A 13,352-nucleotide genomic window follows, 5' to 3' on the forward strand; every position below is an offset into this window, starting at 1 on the left:
GGCCGCAAAGCTAAGAGCGCACGAGCTCCTATCTGCTGTTCTGCCAGCAATTCTTTTGGGAACTGCGTCATTCAGAAGCCAGGAAAGGTGATTTGCCTACCTAATTTTGACAACAGACGAGCAGCATCCCGGGAGAGGATGACGAATGTGGCTTGGAAAAAGATGCTGAAAAACAGTTGGAATGTCAAAAATAGCTAAAAGATCAAGTGCTTCATGTACCTTCCAAAAAACTATTGAGCACATTCATTCTTTAGTATGCAGTTCAACTCGGGACTGTGGCTAGCACAAAGCAATTCTCATAGCCATGGAGTGTAGTGGGAATTATTATGTTGTACTGAAGAAACAAAAAGAGCCATTTATATCCATACACACGTAGGACTAGGGTGAAGCCTTGGTGTGGACGAGTCGTTAATAATGGCTGCATGTAAACAGCCACGTAAACACCTTTTCACAGTCGACTGAGCCGGCCCGGTGAGGGTGTTGTTCTTTGATGTCAACCAGCATCGAAACCTTTTTTTGAGTTTGGGATGAAAATGTGTCCCACGACCTTTGTGAGGATAAGAAGCTCAGATGATAGATAGATAGAGATAGATAGATAGATAGATAGATAGATAGATAGATAGATAGATAGATAATCTATAGAGTGTTGGCCTCACAGTTCTGAGGTCCCGGGTTCAATCCCAGCCCCACTTATGTGGAGTTTGCATGTTCTCCTCAAGCCTGTGTGGGTTTTCTCTAGGCACTCACGTGTCCTCCTGCATCCCAAAAACATGCAACATTGATTGGACACTCTAAATTGCCCCTAGGTGTGATTGTGAGTGCGACTGTTGTCTGGCTCTATGTGCCCTGCGATTGGCTGGCAACTAGTTCAGGGTGTACCCTGCCTCCTGCCCGTTGACAGCTGTGATAGGCTCCAGCCCTCCCGCGACCCTCGTGAGGATAAGCGGCCAAGAAAATGGATGGATGGATAGATTGTGCATTTTGGAAACAGACGGAGGTATGTAGAAAAATATTAACTGTATATATATATATATGCAGGATGGATGGATAGAGATGGATATTTCGCCCCACTTGAACTTCACTTCAGTGTCAGGATTTAGACATATACTGTATATATGAAACCACAAAATTGAAGAAAACCCCAGGTGAAATCAAGCATTGGATGATTGCAAGAATTTTGACTGGATGCTGGACGGTGTAATTTTGAACCCCCCTTCCCCCAAAAAGATTTCTCTTTTCTGTGAAAATCTTCACTCAACACTATTCTAATGTAGTGTAGTGTGTTGTAGTGTGAAAATGAATAACATTGTCTCTTCACATAGCTTTCCAAATCAGAAAATGTGAAACCTTGTTCTTTTCCTTTTGGCTTGTCCCTTTAGGGGTTATCCTTTTCATGTAAGCCTATCGTCTGCATCTTTTGTTCTAACACCAACAGCCTTCATATCTTTCCTCTTTGAATGAGGAAAAGGTAGTTATTTAACCATGTTTGTTATTGTGGCTGTAATTTTGGGTGATTTTTTTTATTATTATTAATATTATTATTTTTAGACTTTCTGTACAAGTATAATAAATAACGCAGCCCTATGGGGGCACGAACCAGTGCAATCTCTACTGTAGTACATTCCGTCCCAAGGTCCCAAGCCCAAATAAATGCAGAGGGTTGCGTCAGGAAGGGCATCCAGCGTAAAACTGTGCCAAACAAATATGAGCGTTCATCTTAAGATATTTTGTGACAGAAGAGTCTCTGCTAGGATGAAGGGCAAAGTTTATAAAAAAAGTGGTGAGGCCAGCCATGATGTTCGGATTAGAGCAGTGGCATTGAGGAGACAACAGAAAGCAGAACTGGAGGTAGCAGAAATGAAGATGCTGAGGTTCTCGCTTGGAGTGAGCAGGTTGGATAGGATTAGAAATGAGCTCATTAGAGGGACAGCCAAAGTTGGATGTTTTGGAGACAAGGTTCGAGTGGAGAAGACTTCGATGGTTTGGATATGTCCAGAGGCAAGAGAGTGAGTATATTGGTAGAAGGGTGATGATGGTGGAGCTGCCAGGCAAACGAGCGAGAGGATGACCAAAGAAAAGGTTGATGGATGTTGTGAGGGAGGACAAGAGGACAGTGGGTGTTAGAGAGGAAGATGCGCAAGATAGGCTGAGATGGAAAAAGATGACACGCTCTGGCGACCCCTAATGGGACAAGCCGAAAGGAAAAGAAGAAGAAGTACAGTATAATAAATCCATTGCAGTTCACCAAGACTACAAACTTTAGTTGGTGATTGAATATATAGATTTTCTGAAGTACAGTACATTTTAAGATTGTCTGTCTCATTGTTTGATGGAAAATCCATTATTTACCAAAACACCGTGGGCATAAATCATGCACTCATATTTAAATTGATATCTTGTCTTGTGGCGGTATATTCATGCTTCATAGCTCTCTCATGAATATTATTCATGACATTTTATATAATTGACCTACATGTTCTCTAATCAGCTTGTTACCATACGAAGTGCTTTTTCACACTCTACTGCTTGCACACAATGTACACATTGTTATTGAAATTATTCCTGTGTATATATTTTTTTAAATCTGTATCGCACTTCCTTTCCTGCCCAATTTCACCGGCTGTGTGGATCCAGTAACTGTCAATGCGCGTGCTCCACCGATATCAGCCGGTTGCTTATCGTGTGAAAACGGGCTTTGTAAGTTGCCACTCGGCATGGAAAGCGTGCACAGCTGAGTCATCTCTTATGTGCATACAGTGTATGAAAGAGATGGCCACCATTGCTGATCAATGTAACTAACATAAGGTAGCTGCAGAAACGCAATCTGCATCCCAGATTTAAATTTTGCAATTGTGATGTAAATCAGTTATTTATATTTTACTTGAACAGAGTATATGTGTCACTCAAATATATTCGCACTTTTTGGAATAGCAACTTGTCATTACTGACATTTGAACATATTTTTGCAATGGTCTTGCCCAGAGGGCGACGGGGCTCGAGAAACTCGGTGCTTGATGCACGACACGCTGCTGCATCTCGCCTCCGGAGCAGACTTCATCATCTAGTTTGCAGAGCCTCATTTGCAGTCGCTCACAGTGTCAGTATTAATGTTTCCCTTAACGTATCTCGACACGCGACTGTCATGCAGGAAAGCAAATGTGAGGTCGGTTAAGTGCTAAATGCGATCGTAGTACCAATAAAGATGTACAGTATCGGTACCGATGATCGTATCTGTATCGGTGCATCCCTCATGTTAACTGATATATACTCATTGTGTTCACGCTGACTATGATGCGCATCTCTCCACGCATTGAACCACCAGCCATGAACCATTCAGCATTTTGAGAAATTAGCCTTTTTGCCTTTTGCTGCCACAATCTTACCTTTGCATGAATATTAATTTGATGACAGCATGTCAGTGCTAATCGTCAACTGCTGAAGCCCACTGTGAGCCGTGCTCGATGCTTGCAGAAACCGCAACCCATACAATATCTTGGCCAGTATCAATAACTTCTATAAATAGTTGCTTAGCAACTAGACTATCACCCACTACCCGTTTTAATCGTCGTACAAAGAAAACTAACTGGCGTGATAGCGACATATCCCTGTAATTGCTGTCATAGTACCTCTTTTGCAGTGTTTATAGCTTTCAGCTTTATTTACAGACGACAAAGAAAGAAAGATTACACTGGAATGGCTTGTGGCTTTTTTCACGGGTCCATCCATCTCCGTTTGCCACTAACTTTTCATCTTGAGGTGGAAGAAAGCAGCCTTGCAGACCTTAAATCAGTCTTAATGAGCAATGTATAGTCAACAAGCATCTCCCACCATGTTGCACCCCTAACTCCCCGCCTCGCCTCCTGGCCATATTGCCAGTTACACCTCCGAATTATCGGTACCACAAATTTCAGTTTTTATCCTCCCACTGCTGGCAGGGTTAAAAAGCTGGGAAATATTCGTGACGCTGAAAAATGACAGGCTGGTTCCCTATCAGGGTAGGGAAGAGTATTTTATAATGAGATCGTAAACACATGCTCAGGCCAGCACAGCAGTTACCCGTGCGCTTAATTGGCTCAATGAGGAATCAAGCCTCTCGTTGGGTCTCCCAGAATCCTAAAGAGGGAGGGGGTGTGCTGCGACAATGGTGGCCGATGCGCATGCAAGGATGAAGAGATGCCTGAACACGGGAGGCAATCCAACATGACTCGCACGTTTCACTGCGAGGATTTACAGGGAAAAGACGGACATTTATGTATGCAAATCACACCAGCAGCAGAGAGTGTTAAAAAAATACCGAGCATCATAATTGGCTCCGGAACGTACAATTGTGAGGCTAAACAGGCCCATTGTACCTATTGTGCATTGTACTTGGCTTTGTCAATCAATGTAAATTGCCGAGCTGACAGAGGGGGGGTGTGAAGTGAGGGTGGGGGTGCAATATCTGTATTGACAAAGTATGATTTATGAAATGTTCTCAGTGTAATCATTTTAACTGGTGCTGGAGCTGGTCCAAAGTGTGGGAGAGTGAAGAACCAGAAGAGGTTAAATTACTCTAACCTCTGTCTGTTAAGGTGCTACTGGGAGCAATCTGGAAGAACACAGTAATATTAATGTCATTCATCATCACACGCCGCTTGTTACCCGCAGAGACGAGCTCACGAGTATGTGAATCTGTCCATCGCTGTACGCCAACTTGTGTAAATACCTGCGAGAGAATCATGTCCTTTTTTTGATGGTATGCCAGTTGTGGCACCGGGAAACCGTTTTGAGGAAAATATTAATTCATTATGATTTGATTTGGTGGACGACAAGCCACAGCTACCATTTCACTAATTCAGTTGGTCAAGAATCAAGTTCAAAGAATCCATCAGGTTTTTATGTCATGAAAGGAATACGGCACCATTTTAGTCATGGGCAAAAAACAGAAAAACCGAAATGCTGAAAAAATGTGTCATGCTCTGTCTCCACCACTGAGTACTACATCTATACATTTTTCTCGGACTTTGTACTCTTTAATGTAATTATAAACAAATCGCAGATTGAGCTTTACAGGGTCTTATAGCCACCATAATCAAACTTTTTTTTTTTTTTAACTCGACAGGTAATGTTTTATGGGGGACATATAATAGAAAATTTACATTTTCTGTGTTTGATTCTAACAATTTCTTGGAAGTCCACTTAGGGGCTCTACAGTCATCTTCTTATTTCTGAAAATCTGCCCGTTCTTTATTTTTGCCACTTTTATAGACACAGTTCTCCCCCCACCCAACGTTTGTCACCCCTCCTCCTCCGCCTCTTTCAAACAATGGCCGGACTACACTGTCAAGAAAGCAATCGTGTTGAAGCCAAATGGAAAGCAGATATGCCTTGAGTTTTGTTGGAGGCGCAGATTAGCATTAGCTTCTGATAAGCAGCGCATACTTTATTGATAAAATGCTGACTAAACGTGAAAATACAGACGCAGTCTGTGAGGGCTCATGTGTAGCGTATTCGCTATGTTTCAGACTCGACTCAACAAGTTGCCATGGCCTGGCTCCGCGAGTAGTCATTACAGCAACGAAGGCAATGCTCTGTCATGGCCCAGCAGTGGTCGGGAACAGGGTAAGCAGTGAGAAGAAATTTCTCTTCTAAATTTTATAAACCACAGAGGGTAGTTAACAACCCTGCCAAATTTGAATGCTTAAAAACTTCAAGCATATGAAGGGTTCAAAATATTGGAAAAGGAATTTGTTGTTTTCACTTTCAAATGCTTTGAGTGTGTCCACTGAGTGAGAAACCACACCCTGCTGAAAATTGATGTTTTTTTTTCTTATGCCTACACATCCCTACATTTTAGAGCCGTGATACTATATCCTCTAAAAGCAGCTGGTACCTGGAATATATCTGACACCCTTTTAAGCCACCTGCAAAAACTGGCAACGCTGAAATAGTGAAAAACAATTTGGTGCTATATCTCTACAAGTTAGTACTGCATAGTGCTGTCTTTTCACATTTTCTGCAATTATCTACAAACATCGATAATGTATCTCGAAATGAAGGCCTAAATTGGCTATGCAGGTTGTTTATGTAAAGTAGTTGAAGCAACACTTCTGTCCTGACCAGATTTCATTTTTCACAAATCTCTGTACTTCTACTTAGTTCAATACAGAATGTGATTACTTGAGCCACATCTGTCTTTGAGCAACTACATTACGCTCACCCCTTGTAGCTATCAAGTCCTCCCTACATGGATCTGGCAGGAAATCTGTGGAATTTACTCTCCCCAACAAAACACCGATGCTCGTGACAGATGGCCTTTCATTGTCCATCTTTGGCAAACCGTCCACAGAATGTGTCCACACATTCCCTGAGCTTTCATTCTCTTGATAATCACGCATATAATGACAATGTATAGACAGATGAGGCTTGATGTCTTCTTACTGCAAAACTAAAGATCAGCTTGCTTGGCTCCATGTGAGCAAAACGTCAGGTTTCGTGCCAAGCATGTTAAGAGAACGCTCTTTACGGACAATAATGGCACCACCTGCCAGTATTGACGGAGATGTGATGAGGCTAAATCAAAGATGTTAGCTGCCAGATAATGTGCCATGACATTTTAGGGCATATAAAGACAGGATTTGGCACAGCTCTCTGTGGTGCGATCACACAAATGATAGATTTATTTGGTATGTTAAAGGACAGTGAAATGAATGCATGATTGATCACTTGTATGCCTTGTATGCCGCAAAATGGCTGAATCAACATAAGATTTTTAGTTGCGGGATTGGCAAGTTCGGTAGTGGTGAAATACTAAACAGTTGCATCATTCACATCGTTTTAATTACATTAGCTTTACTGTTCAAACATATTGGAAATTTTGCAGCATTTGTCAGAACCTCTGAATTCCCAAATATTCACAGAATTCATCTTATTTATAGGTGCGACTAGTGGAAATACTCGTACTTGTAAAATGACAACTAAGTAGAAGTGATTTTACAGCAGTCCGACAGTATGCATGGTTACGTCGGCTAGCAGCATTTTAACAGCTACAAAAACTTCATTTCATTTGGACATAACTCTCCTGACTGATAAAACAAACTGTGCTGTGGTGAATTTGCTGATCAACCTCATGGACAAAGGTCAATAAAGGATGCTGAATGTCACAAGGTCTGAAATGTCACGTCCTCCTGCTCATAGACGTCCTTCACATTGCTGTGCATCACGCCTGCCCTGTAATTGGTGTCTTAACATCTTGGGGGGGGGGGGGTTGGTAGCACCACCATTGTGCTACATGCAGAGCACTGTGAAATTATTTGAGACCATGCAATTAATGATGGCTGCATAGTGGTGCAACTGGTTAGAGGGCCTGCCTCACAGTTCTGAGGACTGGGGTCCGCCTGTGAGAAATTTGCATGTTCTCCCTCTGCCTGCGTTGGGTTTCCCCGGGCACTCCGGTTTCCTCCCACATCCAAAATAATCCATATGTTAATTGGAGACTCTAAATTGCCCTAAGGTCCGACTTGTTGTTTTGTTTCTTTGCCCTGAAATTGGCTAGCAACCAGTTCAGGGTGTACCCCTCCCTCCTGGCTAAAGATAGCTGGGATAGGTTCTAGCACTTCTGCGACCCTTGTGAGGATAAGCACCTCAGAAAATGGATGGGTGGAGTTAATGATGAAACTTGACCCCTGGCTGGCTCGCAGTTAGCAATATAACGTGCTGCACCTGCACTTTTCCGTGCACTCTTTGGGCTTGAAAGTGGCTGAAGGGTCGCAACTCGTTTTGGTCTTTTGATCACGCTTGGCTGATTGCTAAGGTGATTAATTCAAGGGGAAAAAGACAACGGATGAAATAGCATTTGGTGTGTTGTCAGTAACATCAATACTTTGACACTGAATGGTTCTGGAAAAAAAAAAACTTGATTGGTTAGTATTTTCAAAGCCAGCATGTAGGTGGGATGCGAATAGCTGCATGAGCTCTGTAAAAATACAGCAGGACGGCGTGTAACTCAACAGGGAATTCAACAAAGAAAAAAAAAAAGCAGTGTTGTACAGTGTGAACTTAACCACATACATCTTTGTATCTATCACTGCCTACTTTGTTTTTATTTTTTTACCAATCCCATCCTGTCTTAGTATTGGTTGAAAAATGGAGTATTGTAGACAGATCAACCAGCACTGGAAATTTGTTAAAAACAAAGCAGATAAATCAATTTTTAGTTAATTTTTTTAACGTTTTTACAGTTTTTTTTTTTTTTTTTTTGCTTGTATTTCAGAGTTCAGGGTTGTATACAAGTCTGTTACAGGTGGTAAAAGTACTCCCTAAGTTAACTGAAATAATTCTATCCACTGCAGGGTTTATCAATCATTGTGATAAAATGATTTATAGAATACTTATCTCCGTATCACTGTACAAACGTTTATACCTTGCTTTGATGACATTGGGAGCTCTGTGTTATTAGTCGACTAGTTCATATGTCAACTTTAGTACTCTACATTGATGTATTAAACCTTGATATTCTGCATAATACTGAGTTATGATTTTAATCATTTCTTTTTGACAGTTTCCATGGCGGTCCGTCAAAGTTATCACGACTTATTACTTTACGTGGTTGGAAGCTTGGTCATGTAAAATACATACTCTGTATGCCTTTTTAGCAATTTTTCTGTGCAAATATTGGGTTTGATATACATTGTCCGCAGTGGTTTGTGTTGCGATGGATAGTCATTGATGATGGAGTCGGATAAAACTCAATTTGGGAGAGGACAGGGAGACAAAAGAGCAAAACGAGAAAATGAAAGCCAGCTTTAGCAAAAAAAAAAAAGTAATATGACTACTAGGAGTCGATTAATATTTGAACAGTGAAGGCAGTGCTACACGACGTGAAGAAGGGATATAAACAAGTAGCAAATAGGATGGGACACAGGTAGAAAATCTGGCACACACTTATGAGAGATATCCAAACCCGCAAATACTGTTTTCAGACATTCTCGTTCTAGTTTTGACAATTATGTTGACTGTAAGTGATTTTTTTTTTTTTTTTTTTTTTTTTTAAATGAAAACACTTTCCGGCGTTTGCTTGGTTGTTGTTTCGTGAATACAAAACAGTCTGCTTTCACTGAGCTGAACTCGGCCACACTGTGCGGCGTGATATGCTGCCAGTCCTGCTTGATACATACAAATGTTCCCAGCTTGGCCAAAGGCTGATAATGAGATGGTAAGCAGCGTAATTCTCCACACAGAGCGAGGTAGAGATGAATCCCTCGACTCTCGCCCGGCTGCTGCATGAACCTGCCCTTGCAGAGATTGAGATCGCCCACTCATGTCTGCATTGGTGCTTTGTGGCACCGTGGAAATCCCTGACACCCCCACACCCCCGCACCCCAGCCCAACCTTCAGCCCCCATGCTCATACAGTGTACACCTTTTTCCATACTCCTCCTCTTCTCACTTCAACACTCTTAATCGCACTGATAGTGTGTAAACCTTAAATGTCACACCTTTCATAGTTGCATCTAGAGGGCATACGGATCTACGATTGGAAAACACGCACACGGTGATGCTGACAAACACATCCAGGAGGATGTTAATCCTGTCCTCTCCTGAATGTATCCTGTTCTACAGCACCAGCGCTCCTCCTTTTACTCCGAAAAACAAAACAGCAGATGACCTTTTGATGTGCTGACTGCAATTCAACCCTTGGTCTCGTGTAAAGTCATTTCATATGATTTTAAACCCAAACAGGGCCGTATGAAATGAATAATTGTGAAGTATATTAAACAGCAATTCTACTGACAATGCACTGATGAAGAGAATTAGATTCCATAGTGGATTAAAAAATTAGGATGAGGACTTGCACGAATCGTTCAGATGTAGGAGAAGCCAGTGAACCCAGATAATGACAATTTTGGCTGCTATTGAACTTATTCTGACAATGTGACAATTGAGTAAGAACACCAACTCCTAAAGACAAGTGAAGATGACAGAATGTTTCATATTGTTTCATTTTACAACATTCGGTGTACGCATTCACTGGTTAAGCACGAGTAATTACCAGAATTATTTTCATGATTTGCCCCGAGGTGTGATCGCGAGTGCGGCTGTTTCTCTACGTGCCCTGCGATTGGCTGGCAAACCGTTCAGGGTGTACCCCGCCTCCTGACCCTTGTGAGGAAAAGAAGTTGAGAAAATGGATGTATGGATGACAACACTCAACACATCAGTACGTAGTCGATTTGTGGAGCAAACATCTGTTGTGAATTTTGCCATTCAGCTCCTTGTTAGAGAATAGCAAGGTATGCAAAAAGTGCTGAAACATTAAACAGTTGGTCAAGACTGCAGAATTTTTTTTTTTTCCCCTGTAGCGATAATATTGCATTTTATTGTTAGTTACAACCAAGCAATTTGATTAGATGAGTCATTCCATTTGAGATACACTTTATCAACGGACAGTGACTATCTGTATGGGTTCCATAAAGAACCTTATCAGCTTTAGCATTCAAAAAAATACCAGAGAAATGTGACTTACAGTTCCTTATGTCCAAAATTAAATCAGTTCTTTTCCACGCTGCCAGCATTTTCCAGATTCATATTCAGCTTGAAGCTGAAAATCCCAGATGTTTCGTCACTGGTGTGGATACTGGCCAACTTGTAGCATGGACTAGTTAGTTACTTAGAACAACCAGTCAATCATTTAAATAAATAAATAAAAACTTCGATTTGGTGCCAAAAGTAGAAATAGTATAAGGCCTTGACTGTAAGGTTCGGTAGTTGGCCGCGATCAGGCAAAGCACAAAAAATAAACCTTATTCCTATTAACTGGGTTGTTAGCGCTTGCAGGATGTCAAGCTATTGCATTTTAATCCTTCTTGTGTAAGGATAAAAAGCAAAGAGCCCGACACACGATTACAGTACAAATATAGGCCAGTTAATATTAAAACGGCACGTTTTAGATATCTTGTGGACAAGCGTAACGATGGCAAGACGGGAGCTGTTAATTAAAATAACATGCAAGAATACAACAGAGGCAACCATCTTCCACAAGCTCAAAAGCTAGCTGTCCAACGCTAGTGTCAAAATGGTGCAATACGGCACCTGTTCAGCGAAACAACACAGTTTGTTATCAGTCAAAGTGACGGGTTTGTATCTCACTGGTTGCTCTATTAAAGTAATGGAGCTCCTTGTTTTGGCTGAGCAGAATAACTGTAAATAATAATCCATCTATCCATTATCTGAGCCACTTATTCTCACAAGGATTGCGGGAGTGCTGGAACCCATCCCAGCTATCTTGGGGCAAGAGGCTGGGGTAGACCCTGGACTGGTTGGCAGCCAATCGCAGGGCACGTGGAGACAGACAACAGTCGCACTCACAATCACACCTTGGGGCAATTTAGAGCCCCCAATTAATGCATGTTTTGGGGATGTGGGAGGAAACCAGATTTCCTGGAGAAAACCCACACAGGCACAGGGAAAACATACAAACTCCACACAGGCGGGGCTGGGATTTGAACCACAGTCCTCAGAACTGTGAGGCCAACCAGATGCTCCACCGTTTAAATAATCAAATAAAGAATCATTTGTCGGCGGTTATTACTGTCAACTAATAAATGGCATTTTGCCTCGTGCCAATGAATAAATTGCGGCCATGATATGTGAAGTGCGTCAGTCTATCTCATCTGAAATTGTTGAGGTGTACATAAGTACGTGCTTGCATAAAACGCCCTGTCATCCCCTCAAGGTGTTTGAAGGTCAAGGCTGGTGAGTCCAGGTTGTGATTCAACTTTTTCAGCCCTTTTCCATCAGCTCACCCCCACAATCATCCTCTGAGGCGGGGAACGTGGATTCACAGGTGATGATGGGATGGCGAAGAAGATGAATTTATGTGTGAGCATGCTTCCAATATTTGGTAGCCGCGTGTGCCGGAAGAAGCCGCCTAGGAGGATCTGCAGACATTGACAGATGCACATGGCGGCTCGTGAATGCCTCTGTTTACATTTTGAAATTGTCTCACTCGCTTCGCCCGCACCTCATCGCGCCCTGCATCTCAGCATCGCAGCAGACGTGTCTTTGTTTCCTCGTCGCGCTGTGAAAACAAATAAGAAAAGCCTTCAAAGACATTTTGCCGTAAATTGTCTTGATTCATGGTTGTTAAATGAGCACCGATAAGAGCTATTGTGGCTTTCTACCGTTCTTATGGGTTCCACGGCATGAGCTAAAATGCATTTAAAGGCTTTTTATCAATTTTCTTTGACTGAAAGAAAGGAAGAATGACCTCCAATAAATTATCCCTGGCGTGTGTGAATGAATGATTGAAGTTCATCCATTTAACGTGTTGGAGTGCAACATAAGGAGGGTGAAAGGTTCAACCGGTGGCCAGCCAGAGAAAAAGCAAAAAATAGCTAAATTGATGGAGAAACTGCAAATCGTGAGATATGTGTTCTCAAGCAAATGCAGAGCATATTTTACACGGGGAAAAAAGTCAGACTCTTACAAAAAGAAACAGACTTGCAAAAATTACATTTGGTACTTTGGTGGGGAAGTTGTCATTAGACTAAATCAGATTTTGTCACCTCACACTTGATTTTAAACTAGGCAAAAAAATAGTCAATGTTTTAACATAAACACTTTCATCAATTGCTATGATGTGTTTAATGTGTCGTGCAGATTTGTGTATGATTCAGAACAAGAACTACACACGGGAGGGAACATTCGTTCACTTTGTTTCGTGGAGTTATGTAGACTGTCCTGTTCTAGCTAAGAATTATAGCCACTGGGTCTCGTGGTTGGTCGAAGGATTCGTGTTTCATTTCGAACGGCTGCTAACGTTCACGCTTTCAATTGAAGCTGCTGTCTCTGGCTCTCGGAAAAATAGAAACATACTGGTCCATCCATTCATTCTTGAAAACTCATGATTCTGAGTCAACTTTAAATACTTTGGAATAGGCCATACTGCCTTCATTTCAGTAAATTGGGATAGTCAAGAAATAATTAAATTGGCTTATTTTGTTCCTATAATCATAAGGAACCAATCAATCCCTTCGTTTACACTCATTCTTTTTACTCGTACACAGTCTGCCAGCGACCTGTGAGAGACAAATAAATGAATTAAAAATGCCACAAGACTGTTTCATTGGCTTGCATTAATATTACATATATCTTTTGGGAAGAAAATCCTCTGCTTCGTTTTTGATGAACACTTGAATGCAAGTGTATTTTATTGTTAGTCATGACGATGGCACATGGAGAGCTAAGAATTCTTTTTAAGTGGCACTTGGTGGAAAAGTTTTCAAAACGATCGCTCTAGGGTTTCATACGTACAGTATATAAAGTTGCATTGACTTTATTTTGAAAAGCCACATAAGTCATTTATCCGTACAG

At 41.6% G+C, this 13,352-nt stretch overlaps 1 long non-coding RNA gene across 3 annotated transcripts in view; it reads left to right on the plus strand.

Moving 5' to 3' along the window:
* The window catches only part of LOC133499751 (uncharacterized), a 46,243-nt gene that overhangs the window by 427 nt on the left and 32,464 nt on the right, over positions 1-13,352 (plus strand). The window contains exons 3-4 of one of the 3 annotated variants that reach the window (XR_009794727.1): positions 5,505-5,601; positions 11,713-12,040. The exons of 1 other annotated variant lie outside the window; for it this stretch is intronic. This is a non-coding gene — a long non-coding RNA (uncharacterized LOC133499751). Of the gene's footprint in view, positions 1-5,504; positions 5,602-11,712; positions 12,041-13,352 lie in introns of those variants that run through there. One more of the 3 variants, XR_009794726.1, reaches the window with a different exon arrangement.

Source organism: Syngnathoides biaculeatus, chromosome 4 (genome assembly GCF_019802595.1).
Source record: "Syngnathoides biaculeatus isolate LvHL_M chromosome 4, ASM1980259v1, whole genome shotgun sequence".
NCBI lineage: Eukaryota > Metazoa > Chordata > Actinopteri > Syngnathiformes > Syngnathidae > Syngnathoides > Syngnathoides biaculeatus.